The following is a 13182-nucleotide window of genomic DNA, read 5'->3' as shown; positions in this document are numbered from 1 at the left end:
AGAAAGTTCTGAGAGGACTGTGATTAGCCAAAGGTCACCCAGCTGGCTTCCTGTGGAAGAGCGGGAAAACACATTCAGTTTACTAGATAAGAGCCTGCCACTCAAGTGTAGGAGTGGGGAATCAAACCCAGATCTCCAGATTAGAGTCCACTGCTCTTAACCACTACACCACACTGGCTTTCAAATAAAAGAGCAGCATCTTCACCAAACTATTATTTCCTAGATTCCTTGGCAGACACCATTTACTTGTTTATTCAAAACATCTGTTAGCTACCTTTCTTCCCTGCAGCACTCAAGACAGTCTACAATATAAGTAAAACATTACAAAAATACACAACAAAAACAACAACAATAAAACCCATTAAAAGTCACAATTTAGAAACTCCAATTAGGATTGCCAATAGTAAAACCTAACTCAATCAAATGAAGTCCTAAATAAAACTGTCTTTGACTGTTTCCACATGGTCAAAATATCCTGGGTTGAGCAAGAAAAATATCCCTGTGCAGCCGAGAATTCTGCACAGTTCCCAGTGCTAAAGCGGCCCCTGCCCTGGTGTTGCCCTGTGATATTTCCCTTATCCTGTGATTTTCAAAAATCGCCAGTTTGGAGGTACTTTTAAAAAATCCCAGTTTGACCCTACTTGTGTCTGCTACCATGCAAAAACTAATTGGGAGTGGGAGCGGTTTATTTTTCCCGCCCAGCTGCCTGATCTCCCTGCCTGATGTTCGTTCAAGCTGCCACTCAAAAAACAACAGCTAATCAGAACGCGGGACACCGGGCATGCTCATGGATGGTTCCGAAGCAAATACAGAAGTCCTGGGTTTGTTTGAAAGAAATTGGAGTATTTCATCCCGGTTTTCAATGGATTCCTTCAAAAAGCGAACAGCTGTGCAGACAGATGCCCTGGGATGAAATAGACCCAATTTTTAAAAAAACGGTGGTGCACAAGTATAATTTTGCTGCGCGGAAACTGCCGAAATTGCCTCCTGAAGATCAACAATGAGAGGAGCAGGTGCACCTCCCTGGGGAAGGAGTTCCATAATTGTGGGCCTGATGCAGAAAAAGCCCTTTCTTATGTACCCACCAAATGAGCCTCTTCAATTGGGTCAGTCAGGAGGGCATCCCCCTTCAGTCTTAATTCCTGGGCAGGAATGTATGGGAGGAGATGGTCCTTCAGATTCTCTGGGGGCTAAGCCCTGTAGCTGAGTAGCAATAACCAATTCTTAACACCTTGCCTAACAATGGCAGATTGAATACTGGGTAGAAGTTTTCTTCATAGTAGGGTTCGTGGAGGGCTTTTTCCAAAACAGATCTATTTCACGACAAGGTTTAAACTGAGCCCATGTTTAGTGCAAGCTCAGAGTCCCCGCAGGACTGCCCAGACCTTTGCAGTACACAGTGGAAATGCTGCAAACCATCAACCTGTTGAAGGCAAATGATTCCTAATAACTCCAGTGTGAAAGGGCAAGATGCTTATACAGCCCAAGCCCAGAGGTGTATGGTGGGAAAATGGTGCCCGGAGACAGCTGTTCTCTGGGTGCCCCCCTACGCTCAGGGGGACGCGGCTCAGGGGGGTGCCCCCTCCTTCCTCCTGGCTCCCAGTCAGCAGCCGGCAATCCCTTCTGCCCTGCTCTCTGGGGAGAGCAGAAGCAACTGAGGCTCCACTCTTGTCTCCTTTGCTTTTATAAACACGGGGCGGGGCTCTGCCCCTTGGGGAATGATCCCACCCCCATGCTTATAAAAGCAAAGGAGATGAGGCCAGAGCCTCAGTTGCTTCTGCTCTCCCCAGAGGGGAGTGCAGAAGGGACTGCGGGCTGCTGGCTGGGAGTCGGAGAGGGGGCGAGGCTTGAGAGGGTGGTGTCCTCGGGTTTCAGTGGCACCTGGGGACAGAGGGTACCCCCTGTTCCTAGGGCCATACACCACTGTCCAGGTCTGTGGATGTGTGTTCAGTTAAGTCCTAAACAGAGTTATATTATTCCTAGTCTGCTAAAGACTTAGAAATGTATACCTTTGCTTAGAATTGCCTTGAAAATCTGGTTTGAGTTCAATGGGACCCACTCATGTGAAAATAGGCATACAGACACGGGATTAATATGTAGGATTCACTTGATGTACTCCGTTTAAAAAATCTCCATGCTGGGAAAAGCTTCCCCTGTTGGATTCCTGCCTTTTGAGCAGCCCTTAAAAGGACAAGAGTCCGAAGACGAATGTCTTGCATTGGTGCCAGATCCTCTATGGTTGTGCCCTAATTGTTAAGTAACACTCCTGCATGCAAGCAGCCATGTGACACTTTTATCATGGGAATTGCAACTGACAAGTGGTGCAGCAGGATAGACCTGTTACACTTGCAAAACAGGGGATGCAGCTGTTGATATAGTAGGGCAAGCTACAAAGGAACAACATCTGACTTGCATAAAAGTTTTCGTTTTGCTGATCCCACCCCCAACAAGTCAGATAATTTTGAAAATTGTGGGGAAGAAAAGAAAGTGAATGCATGTTTTCTAAACGTTTATTGTTCTGGCTAGGCTATGAAAGATAGATTGAAACAAACCTTTCCTAGCCGCTGTCCCGGTTGCTGAGTTGTTGTGGAATGTTTATGAATATTTCTACCACTTGGAAGTTTTACTACACAGCAGCACACAAGATCTAAAGGCAGGTGGGGATTGTTGGTGGGAGGGGGTTCAGGAGATAGGAGAGCAGGATGCTTTATTGCAGTGCTGGTTAGACGTTCATTCACTTATCTATATATTCAGGTGGTTGGTTTGCTGCCTTTGTATAAAAATGCCCGAGGCAGCATACAGTAGAAATTCAATAGCCACTAAATGACTTTAAAATTCATTTTAAGCACCTAATAAAACAATATGCAATATTATTCGTAAAACAGCATCAGCAAGATTAAAATAGCAGCAGAATTAAAACAACAGGATTAAAACAGAGGCAATGTTTAAAGACAGCAGCAAAATTTCAAGGCATAAATATGGCAAAAAAAAAAATCTGAACAAAAAACCCCAGACAACAATAAAATGCATAGCCAAATAAAACAGCTCCAGGAAATTTGACAAACTAATTAAAAACTTGTTCAGCAATAAAAGCAACTTCTTCTTAAACAGTGTTTGAAGACCCTCTTCCCCAAATTAAAAGGACGCTGGGCAAATACAAGGCATTTTCACCTGATGTCTAAAAGATTGAGCGCAGCAAGCTGCTGTGTGGGAGTGTTCCCCAGCTGAGGTGCCATCTCAGAAAAGTCCCTGTTGTTGGTTATTGTCCATCTCACTTCAGAGGCTGAGGGTACCCAGGGCGGAGTCTCAGATATTGATCTTTACTGATGGGGAGTTTGATATGGGGTTGACAGACTGTTAGTAACCCTATGCAGAGTCTGCCCTATCTAAGCCCCTAATTTCAGATGCCCATTATGCATGCAGTGGGGTCTTCCCATGTTTTTCTGTGCACTTTGCAAAGGGTAAGGACAACTAAGCAGAGCTGACATTTTGCCTGCCCCCCTGTTGTTTCTGCAGCCGTCATTTGGGGAAGTTGCCTGCTGCCTTTTTCTAAAAAAAACAGGGTGTTTTATGGTCTATTGTTATAGTGTTAAATGAAAAAAAGAGAAGCCCCTCTGATCCTCCTGGTCTGAAGAGTGGGCAGCACTGTTGTTGTGTGAGCAGGGAAATGGGAAGGGGGGGAGTGGGAAAACCCAAAGAAAGCTAGACGCACGCTGCTGTCCTTCGCTGTCCCTGAGAAGGCAGAGGAAAAAGTCACACTTTCACAGTTTTAGGAAGCTGCCGGGAGAGTCTGATGCAAGAGTGGAGTGAGTTGGTCTTAGACTGAACTCTGCACAGGCTCGTGCTGTGGATATTCTGTATTTATTGTGTGTGAAGGGGAATGTAGTGTACACAGGGAAAGTAGTACACACACAGCCACACACTGGGATCCCCAATATTTAAAATGGTCCCTCTAGTTATCTCTTTAAGATCAGTTTGATCTGCAAGCCGTCATCAGGGGATGTTACTCCGCTCCCTTGCCGTGAAAAGCTTCATCTGCCCATTTCTGCACGTTAAACCTCTGTTCAAGAGAAAGAACATTTTTTTCCTCCTGGCATGGCGCGGCCCTTCGAATACTGATCTCTGCTTGTACCAATAGAATCTTGATGTTAAAAGTGCCAGAATTTTTTTTAAAAAAGGATATCAAACATCCAGCTTTTGCTTCTTGAAGTTCAAAGAGGTCTTTTGATATTGCTTCCAAATGCAGGCGAAACAACAGTGTACAAGATCAGATGAGAAAGGGAGACACGGCCAGTGGATTGCTTCCCTCCCCCCACCCCCTGCGGTTTCCAAATGAGCTAAGATGAGCCACTGTCTGGTTCAGGGAGAGGCCTCATCAATCCAAAAGTCTGCCCTCTGGAATAAAGGGGGGGGGGGGTGTTGATGATCTATTGTGTTCCTGTCACCTAATTTGTGAATTTCCCCATGAAATATTTATCAGTGTTTCCAATTTGCACCAAAAGAAAACAGAGAGAGATTTCGCCCTAAACTGGTTACAGTTAATCCTTCCAGGCCTAAATCACTTGTTAAGTAAACGTTGAAATAAGGATAAGGATTTGAATTTTTTAAAAATCCCTCCCACCTTCTTCCACCAAGGGAAAACAGTTCTCTGGATCATTGGCCACACAAGAGAGTGTAAAATTCACTTTGTCCTCAATGTCTGTCTGGCTTGCTCCACTTTGTTCTGGGCCATTTGTTCAGATACATCTTACACATGATGAAGCACACTGTCAGTATCCCAGAATGGCAGAACAGCAGCTGAAAACCACCTTGAGGGTCATTGAGTCTGAATTACGGCCAGGAGCAGGAATTCCTCCAGAAGCATCTTGGCGATTCTTGGGTGTTCTTTCATTTGAAAATGTCATCTTATCCATATTTCCATCGATGGGCAGATTGGAGATAGGAATGGAAGTGAACTGAAGATGATTCCAAACAGCTTCCCCCCAACATTAATAATGCAGGTGGGAAGAGAAGATGAACAATGGGACCAAAGAATGAAGTGGACTAGGTCCTAGGAGAATCTGGGGCTGCATTTCTCTGTTAACAATTGTAGAGCTGATAAAGAGAGTGGCAAGACAGTTGGGCTGCGTCTGGCAACCTTGGTTTTGATGTAGCCAGAGGATCAGACCAGTCCCATCTGCAGGATATCAGTCATTGTAGTTGGTAGAAAGTGGTGGAAAGTGCATCAAGGCTTAGCAGACATATGACAACCACATAGGGTTTTCAAGGCAAGAAACACAGGTGGCTTGCCATTGTCCATCTGTGGCATAGCAACCCTGCATTTCCGTGGTCTCCCATCCAAGTACTCACCAGGGCCAATCTTACTTAGCTTTCAAGATCTGATGAGACTGGGCCATCTGGATCAGGGCAGCATAATATTTGCAAACTTAAACCCCAGGGCACTATATTGAGAGTCTGCCTGCATTTTTAATGCTCGTTAAAACCATGCAGCTCAAACCTAGCTATGTCCACTCAGAATTCACTGATTTCAACAGGATTTCGTCCATGATCAGTATTTCTACAATTGCAATCTGAGCATCATATATGCTTAGTTTTTACTTTGCTTTGTCTTCTAACAGGTGAGGAGGGAGATAAATGGACAGGAGGGGATTGGATGGAGCTGGAAAAATGACACTGGAGATCTTTTGCCCTTTTTCAAAATTAGGAGAATTTTTTAAAAGCCCCTCCTTCCAATTCCCCTAGATTGACAACTGAGAGCAGATTCATTTGACCCAGGGACCATTATCTGCTGTTCCCACACTATGGTACTTCTGTAAAAGACAGACAAAAATCACCATAGCAATGCTTTAAAATAGAGAATTTAACTTAGAAAGGGGCCTCGCTTCCAGAGGTGTAGCCACGCCCCCGCCCCGGAACGCCCCTGTCCCACCCCGCCCCCACCATGCCCCCACCACGCCCCACAGAGGCGGGCCCCAAGTGCATCACGGACCCCACCCCCCATCCCCTTGGAGCTACGCCTCTGCTTGATTCAGTAGCTTAAGAGCAGGCTTTGCATGCAAAAGGTCCCAGTTTCAAGCAGCAAGAACCGGAAAAGACCCTGGAGAGCCATTACCAGTCAGCACAGATGGTGCTAGTTTTGACTGACCGATAGCCTGCCTTTGTATTAATCAGTTTCCTATGTATGTGCAATAATAGAAAGCATACTTTTGATGCAGAAAGTCCCAGTCTAGGGTGCTGTCTGGTTTCCGGGCTGTATGGCCATGTTCTAGCAGCATTCTCTCCTGATGTTTCGCCTGCATCTGTGGCTGGCATCTTCAGAGGATCTGAATCTTCATATCCTCTGAAGATGCCAGCCACAGATGCAGGTGAAACGTCAGGAGAGAATGCTGCTAGAACACGGCCATACAGCCCGGAAACCAGACAGCACCCCAGTGATTCCGGTCGTGAAAGCCTTCGACAATACAGTCTCAGTCTAGGTTCCATCTTCATTTTTCTCTGCCCTAGAGTCCGAAGAATTGTTGCCAACCAAACTAGACAACCAGTGGTCCAGCTTAGTATATGGTGACTTCATATCTGCTGTGGATTACAGCAAATGACCAAGTTTCATCTTCCTGGTCCAGCCACATGGAAAAAGAAGATAAAACACATCTATATATAGATGGCAACTTGTGTGAGAGAAGGTGGCAGGAATGGATGGTTTCCTTGGGGGAAAGCAACCAGAAGAGTTTGAAGAGAAGAGTTTGGATTTATATCCCCCCTTTCCCTTCTGTAAGGAGACTCAAAGGGGCTTGCAATCTCCTTTTCCTCCACCCCCCCCCCCCACAACAAACACCCTGTGAGGTGGGCGGGGCTGAGAGAGCTCCGAAGAACTGTGACTAACCCAAGGCCACCCAGCTGGCATGTGTTGGAGTGCACAAGCTAATCTGGTTCACCAGATAAGCCTCCACAGTTCAAGTGGCAGAGGGGGGAATCAAACCCAGCTCTCCAGATTAGAGTGCACCTGCTCTTAACCATTACACCATGCTGGCTCTCCAGAAATAGAATTATGTTTTCTGCTACCCGGGATCTGTTTCTGGCTTTTTCCGATGACAGGGCACCGCTCATCAACAGCCGCTTTCTGGGACGTTTCCCTGTCTTTTGTGCTCTGCCTTTGATGTGTGCGGTTATAGACACTGATCGCTCCAGTTAGGAAATATTGCTGGCTCTCCATTCACCATTTGTGATGTCACTTCGCGAAACTATCATTGCAGCTGTTGCCATGGGGACGCCAGCTACGCTCATGTGCTTGCATCTGCCGGGTGCCTATCAGTCTTGGGTTGCGTGTGACTCAGGGAATGTGTGCCTCTAGCCAATTCTCTACCCTATCCCTTTTCGCGAGCATGCATTGCTGGACAGTTTGACAAAAGGCACTTGCTATTCACAAGATCACTTGCATTAGGGAAGATGGGCTGGAGAATCCAAAAGTTTGCGGTGAAGGGGCTGAGCTGAGGAACATAAAGTCAATATTTACATTTTACTCTGTCATGTTTTTTTAACTTCTCTAATTGGCTCAGGACAACATATGGTTCAACTGTCTTCTGTTCCATCATCATAGGTAAGATACACCAAGGAAAGAGAAGGAAGATGCAAAAAGAAGGAGATTTATTTAGAAGAACTTGTGTCCAACATGCGCTGAAGTTGAAGAAGAAGAAGGAGGAAGAGGAGGAGGAGGAGGAGAGTAGTAGCAGTAGTTTGCATTTATATCCCCCCTTTCTCTCCTGTAGGAAACTCAAAGGGACTTAGAATCTCCTTGCCCTTCCCCCCTCACAACAAACACCCTGTGAGGTGGGTGGGGCTGAGAGAGCTCCAAAAAGCTGTGACTAGCCCAAGGTCACCCAGCTGGCGTGTGTGGGAGTGCACAGGCTAATCTGAATTCCCCAGATAAGCCTCCACAACTCAAGCGGCAGAGCGGAGAATCAAACCCGGTTCCTCCAGATTAGAATGCACCTGCTCTTAACCACTACGCCACTGAGCTAATCTCCCTTCAGTAATGGATGGAGGAGGCAGAACTATCATTCGGCCTTTTGTCCTGTGGCTGGTGGCAGAGACCAGCATGCCTTTCGTTGGTTTTCTCAAGACCACTGTGTTTCTCCAGTCCAGATGGTTCTTTTGCCTGGCACTGCATCCAGTTGGTCACTGGAGATCTGATTGGCTGAACAGATTTTTTTAAAAGTCATTTCAGTAGCAGCTGCCACCACAGTATTTGTTTTATTTCTTCTTCTTCCCTGCATTTACGCTGTGTATTTGTGAGTAGCCCCACCTTCTACAGCAGCCTTGTGGTTGTGCCCACCAGCCCATCTCAGAATCTCCAAACTCACGAAAGCCGGAGATCCCGCTTTAAAGTCCGTTAGGACAGCGTTCCCAGGTGTCGCCCACCACAATTCATCTGGTGGCTTCCTTAAACTTTTCAAAAAGTAGGTGGAGCCATTGTAAGGCGGGGCCTGTTATTGGCTGCCCTCATTCAAATAAAAACGTTTTCATGGCTGCAATACCAGCTGCAGCCACTGGAGGAGAAGACGGCTAAACACCTGGGCTAAAGGTTTTATCCCCCTTTAAGATTTCCTTCTCTTTTATTGTCGCTTCTCTTTCTCCTTCCCACCTCAAACTCTCTTTCATTTCTCTTAACTCCCTTTCTGCAATTCTTTTGCAAAGTGCGGAGAGAGGTAATGCATTTGACACCGCCTCCTGTGGCAGCCATTTTGGGATGTTGTTCATCGCTCCCTCTCTGAAGGTTTCTTCAGGTCAAAGAAGTCGAGGGACTCTGCTTTAGATAGGAAACAATGCAATCAGGAAACTAATTTCATTAATTCTAGCCCCATTGCATTATTATAGTGTGTCTTATGCTGTTTGATCTTTTGTAATCTGCCTCAGGTCTCAGTGAGGAAGGAAGGCTATAAATTAAGTAGATGTTTCAGATCATTTGCCATGCAATGCGTGCTACAGATTAGCAACATTGCATGCTATCATCACAGATGGGCGGATAGAGGACCTATTTCACTTCAGCCTAGGATCCTCCTGGACCTAGGAATGAATACAACAAAGAGCTAACTCAACACATAGCACTGGAGCCAATTCTGATGCACTGATTACATTAGTGGCCTAAAGCTGGGGAGACCTAAATTCTAATCCCTGTTCAGCCAAAATGTCCATTAGGAGACCTTGAACTACTTACCTGTGTGAGTTGCCAATGTCCAGATGGTAGCTAGAGATCTCCCACTATTACAGCTGATTTCAAGGGGATAGAAATCAGTTCACCTGGAGAGAAGAGGTTCTTTAGAAGGTGGACTCTGAGGCATTTTACCCCACTGAAGTCTGTCCACTTCCCAAATCCTCCCCTCAGGCTCCACTCCCAAAATCTCAGATATTTCCTAACCTGAAGCTGGCAACCCTTGTTTTGTCACACAGAGTTGTTGGAATAAAGAGGGGACCAGAGACATGTAGTGGTTAGTGTACTGGACGAGGACCAGTCCCCACTTGCTATGAAGTTCATAGATTGACCTTAGGCCAATCTCTCAGCCTGACCTACCTTACAGTGTTGTGAGGGTACAGTGGAGAAGGTCAGAAGCATGTATGCCACCCTGGGAGAAAGGGAGGGATGAAATTATGTTAAACAAATAAATAATCTATGTATACTGCCCTGAGCGCTTTCAAGGCAGAGAAGCATGAAAATGCAGTAGATTCTTCTACCTCTTGTACTCTGAGAAAAAAATAGTGTTGAATGGAGTAACTGCTGTCTGTTGTGGGTTTTCCAGGCTGTGGTCTGGTAATCCATGACATATCTCTGCAGTTGCCAGCCATAGATGTAGGCAAAATGTTAGGAGCAGAAACAACCAGACTGCAGTCACACAACCTGGGAAACCCAAAACATCCAGTTGATTCCAGCTGTGAAACTTCCAACAATATATAAACTCTGCTGTACTCTCAGTTGTTGGCCCTCAGCATTTGACTTCAGCAGAGGGAAGGAGCAAGACGGGTAGTGAACTGAATCTTTGGCTATATTTTGATGTTATTTATTTTAGCTGTAGCCTGCCTTTCTCACTGAGACTATGTATATTATTGCACATGTATATATAAATACAATGTGAGTAATGTATGGTTTATATTTGTGAGGTAATTTGCTTCCAGGCTTTCTAAGACTGGTATGATTTAATGTTTCATCTGTAGCCTCACTGCGACTCTGTATATTACTGCGTGTGTGTGTGTGTGTGTGTGTGTGTGTGTGTGTGTGTGTATATATATATATATATATTTATAGATAGATAGATAGATAGATAGATAGATAGATAGATAGATAGATAGATAGATAGATAGATAGATAGATAGATAGATAGATAGATAGATAGATAGATAGATAGATAGATAGATACAGTGTGAGTAATGTATGGTTTATATTTGTGAGGTAACCTGCTTCCAGGCTTTCTAGTACCAGTATGATATAATGGTTAGAGTGCTGGATTGGGGTCATGGAGAGCTGGTTTCAAATCGCTTGTTCAGTCCTAAAACCTAGGATGGCCTTGGGTTAGTCCCTGCCATTCCACTTAACCTACCTCTGTGGTGGCGAACCTTTGGCACTCCAGATGTTATGGACTACAATTCCCACCAGCCCCTGCCAGCACGGCCAATTGGCCATGCTGGCAGGGGTGATGGGAATTGTAGTCCATAACATCTGGAGTGCCACAGGTTCGCCACCACTGACCTACCTCATGGGGTGATTGTGTGATGTGAATACAATAGGATGAGGAGAAGAGCTATGTCCATTTCGGAAGAAAAGCAGGATAAAATGTGATTAATTATCAGTTAGAAAGGATCATGTTGTATATGTAGATTTTGGAAAGCAGCTCCCTTCCTATTAAACTGCTGCACAGCATCCATGAAAAAGCATGCTTCTTTCCCTTTCATCCCATATGGCTTCCCCCATCCTTGAGGAATGGCCTGCATCTCATTAACTTTTTCACAAGAATGTCGTCTCATCCATCTGTTTGGCCTAGCATATTGTGAGGGAAGTTCAACTTCATAAGCAATGGCTTGATGGATGGAGCAAAAGATTTATCTGGTCCACATAATTCTGTCTCCAAATGCCTCTTGTGTACCAGAGGAGCGGGGAGCCCCTGAATGTGATCAGCATGGAGGAAGAAATCTGGATATAACTGACTCCTGGTTGGATGCTGAATAAAACTCGTTTCAGGGCAACTGCTATGAGCATGATTTTCTACATGAGCATCTTGTCTCAAAGGGATGGCATTGGCAGAAAGCAAAGAAGGCTACCCTCCCCATCTTTGCCTTGCAAAGGGCCCTTAATGTCTATACTGCAGCCTTGAAATTCTTCCTGGTAATTCCATCTTCCTGAGGGAACTGTAGAAATTGCAGTTCTGTGAAGATGAGGCTGGAGATTTCTGAAAGATTTCTAGTGGGATAGTCATGTTGCAATAACACATGTGCCCCTCACGTGACTCTTGAAAATGGCACTTGGGTCATTTGCCCTTTCTGTCCCACCCTAGATACGCCATTGTATATTGTAAAATAATTGTATTATACAGTGCTTGTTTCTCCATTGTTTTTTGCTAATTCTGTCAAACTGATTGATTCTGTCAAACCGATGGATTTAATTGATTTATAGATGGAGCAAATCGGTGGCTGCTTTGTCCTGCTGAGATGATGCCCATGAGTAAAGATAATCTGCAGTAGATTAGTGGACTCAACATCAGCTGCCGGGAGTTATTCAGACTATTGATAAGAATTTAATTGACACTGATGGACTTCAGTACAACTTCACATCTATACTGGATTAAAATTCAATGAGGAATCATGGCTCACTGTGGTACCACAGGTTCTGTTTCTGGCAGGTAAAAGATCTCAGTAAAAGGCATTGGGAAAGTTTTTTCTCTGACCAAGACGCTGGGGAAGTACCACCAGAGTAAATAATATTGAGTTAAAAGGACCTCAGCAGATAGTAGCTTGACATGATTCTGAAATTTCTAATAATGTGTTTCATATCTAGCAGATTCTGAAGTTTCTAGAAATGTGCTGCATATACGTATAGTATTTTTAACTTCAGTGTTTTTATCTGTCATTTGTAACTTAATTGTTCCAGATTATTATCATGATAATTTCCTCAATTATACTGTGTTAAAGCAATGGGAGTGCTTTTCCTATTGCAGTTATTAGAACTGTCTTTGTGCATTAGCATATAATTAACGGGGGAATCACTGGTATTTTTTCCCGTGTCAATTCACTCCATCTTCCTCCCATCCCACTGCCCAATTATTTTTTCCCCATTTCTAGCAGGATTCCCCCCACCCCACCGCCATCATCACCAATTTTGGAAGTTTCAGCAATGCTTGGAATTATTTAATAACATCCCTCTGTGGGTGACATGTATGACATGCAAAGCTGTAAAATCTTAATTTCATTATTGGGGCAACATATTTGTGTGCATTTGTATATTTATTACTTCAGACATAAGGTTGTAATGGCTCATTATGCAAACCACCCTTCAGGAAGAGAGATCTGATTAACATCCTGAGGAATATGGGACCGGTCACCACAATACAATTATCAGGCAGAACAGAAACTGTTCGTGAAACACAATCATGCCGGGAACGGTAATTGCTTTGTTCACTGCCTCCCTTCAGCTGCCCTGGTACAATATTACGACATCTACTGAGGGCACCTTTGCAACAATATGATTTATGCTTTGGGTTCATATAGAAAGAACGAATGCACACAGAGAAGAAGAAGGAAGAGTTGGTTTTTATACCATACTTTTCCTCAAAGCAGCTTAAAATTGCCCTTACAATGGACACCTAGTGAGATTGGTGGGGGAGAGTTCTGAGAGAACTGTGACCAACCCAAGGTCACCCAGCAGGCTTCATGTGGAGGAGTGGGGAATCAAACCCAGTTCACCAGATTAGAGTCCACAACACCTTATCCACAGCACCTTGATGTTCTCTGTGATTCTCCTTCATGCTTTAAGGAAGACCCACTACTAATTTGCTGAAATAGAAGCCTGAACACATTGCAGGAGCATTTTGACGACTAAGCTGAGTTTGGGGTTTAGAGGTAAAGTTGATAAAAGAGAGGAGAGAGAGTTGGATTCAAACTGGAACATCTGAAGCTCTGTGGTAGCACATGTTTTGCATGCAG

The sequence above is a fragment of the Sphaerodactylus townsendi genome, linkage group LG12, assembly GCF_021028975.2.
Source record: "Sphaerodactylus townsendi isolate TG3544 linkage group LG12, MPM_Stown_v2.3, whole genome shotgun sequence".
Lineage (NCBI taxonomy): Eukaryota > Metazoa > Chordata > Lepidosauria > Squamata > Sphaerodactylidae > Sphaerodactylus > Sphaerodactylus townsendi.
The sequence above is the reverse complement of the archived record's forward strand: the minus strand, read 5'-3'. Positions refer to the sequence as shown.